The 2,176-nt window shown below is 41.1% G+C and overlaps 1 non-coding gene across 1 annotated transcript; it reads left to right on the forward strand.

Annotated features, from left to right (window-relative positions):
- Positions 1-1,559: 1,559 nt before the first annotated feature.
- On the forward strand, positions 1,560-1,678 carry LOC123687860. Its single transcript, XR_006749566.1, has one exon. It is a non-coding gene; the product is annotated as a 5S ribosomal RNA (ribosomal RNA).
- Positions 1,679-2,176: the final 498 nt, after the last annotated feature.

Genomic DNA, 2,176 nt, shown 5'->3' on the forward strand with positions numbered 1-2,176 from the left:
AATGAAAAACGTTCACGTCCTTTCGCGCCTCTCGATCGTCGTTTACGTGATGCATCGGTCAGCCCTAGTTTACGTGGTGCATCGGTAAGATCGAGTTCACGTTCTGCATCGGTCTGCCCGAGTTTACGTGGTGCATCGGTAAGATCGAGATTACGTGGTGCATCGGTAAGATCGAGTTCACGTTCTGCATCGGTCTGCCTGAGTTTACGTGGTGCATCGGTATGATCGAGTTTACGTTCTGCATCGGTGTGATCTAGTTTACGTTGTGCATCGGTAAGATCGAGATTACGTGAAGCATCGGTATGATCGAGTTTACGTTCTGCATCGGTCTGGACTCTGAGATATATTTTCGACGTGAAAATGTTCCGATACAACTTTTGAACCAGGATAGTTAGAGAGATGATTTTTTCTGGGATGTACGTTGATTGGGGAATGGATTGTGGAAAATAACTTGCCATGACCGAGGTGTTCTCGAATTTTTTTTTTTTTTCGAAAAATATTTTCTGATTTTGGATTTCACTCAAATTTGATTTCGTTGCCTTCTAATGTGTTCTAAAAGAGTAAATCAGTAATCAGAATCGAAAAATATTTTTCGGATTTTTTTTTTTTTGAAAAAAAATTTTCTGATTTTGGAATTTCCTCAAATTTGATTTGGTTGCCTTCTAATGTGTTTTTAAAGCGTAAATCAGTAATCAGAATCAATATTCATTGTCGACTTTAATTTTTATAAGGAAAAATGTTCACGTCCTTAAACGCCTCCCCATCATTAGCCCGAGTCCAAGTCGATGTCAGTCCCGAGCGGACGGTGTCAGATACTACCTATCGCCCCGGTCTGGACTTGGCGAGGTATTTCGACGTGAAATGTTCCGATACAACTTTTGAACCAGGATAGTTAGAGAGATGATTTCTTCTATGTTGTACGTTGATTGTGGAATGGATTGTGGGAAATAACTTGCCATGACCCAGGTGTTCTTGAATTTTTTTTTTTTTCGAAAAAAATTTTCTGATCTTGAAATTTCCTCAAATCTGATTGCGTTGCCTTCTAATGTGTACTAAAAGAGTAAATCAGTAATCAGAATCAATATTCATTGTCGACTTTAATTTTTATAAGGAAAAATGTTCACGTCCTTAAACGCCTCTCCATCGTTACCCCGACTCCAAGACGATGTTAGACCGGAGCGGACGGTGTCAAATGCGACCGATCTCCCCGGTCTGGACTTAGCGAGATATTCCGACGTGAAATGTTCCGATACAAAAATTTAACTGTGATAGTTAGAGAGATGGTTCCTTTTGTGATGTACGTTGATTGTGTAATAGAATATGGAAATAAACTTGAGATGACCGAGGTCTTCTGGGATTTTTTTTTTTTTTCGAAAAATATTTTTCGATTTCGGAAATCCCTCAAATTTCATTGAGATATGTCCTAATGTGTTCTTAAAACTTAAATCAACAATCAGAATTAATATCCAAAAGTTATTTCATTTTTTATAAGGAAAAACGTTCACGTCCTTTCCGCTCCCAAAAAGTGAGATATCATAGAAAATATCGCTATATTTGTTGTTTACGGCCATACCACGCTGAAATTGCCAGTTCTCGTCAGAACACTGAAGCCAAGCAGCGTCGGGCGCGGTTAGTACTTGGATGGGTGACCGCTTGGGAACACCGCGTGCTGTAAGCTTTTTTTTTACGTTCTGCATCGGTCTGCCGAGATAACGTGGTGCATCGGTATGATCGAGTTTACGTTCTGCATCGGTAAGATCGAGATTACGTGATGCATCGGTAAGATTGAGATTACGTGGTGCATCGGTAAGATCGAGTTTACGTGGTGCATCGGTAAGATCCAATTCACGTTCTGCATCGGTAAGATCCAGTTCACGTGGTGCATCGGTAAGATCGAGATTACGTGGTGCATCGGTAAGATCGAGTTTACGTGGTGCATCGGTAAGATCCAATTCACGTTCTGCATCGGTAAGATCCAGTTCACGTGGTGCATCGGTAAGATTGAGATTACGTGGTGCATCGGTAAGATCGAGTTTACGTGGTGCATCGGTAAGATCCAATTCACGTTCTGCATCGGTAAGATCCAGTTCACGTGGTGCATCGGTAAGATTGAGATTACGTGGTGCATCGGTAAGATCGAGTTTACGTGGTGCATCGGTAAGATCCAATTCACGTT

The sequence above is a fragment of the Harmonia axyridis genome, chromosome X (assembly GCF_914767665.1).
Source record: "Harmonia axyridis chromosome X, icHarAxyr1.1, whole genome shotgun sequence".
NCBI lineage: Eukaryota > Metazoa > Arthropoda > Insecta > Coleoptera > Coccinellidae > Harmonia > Harmonia axyridis.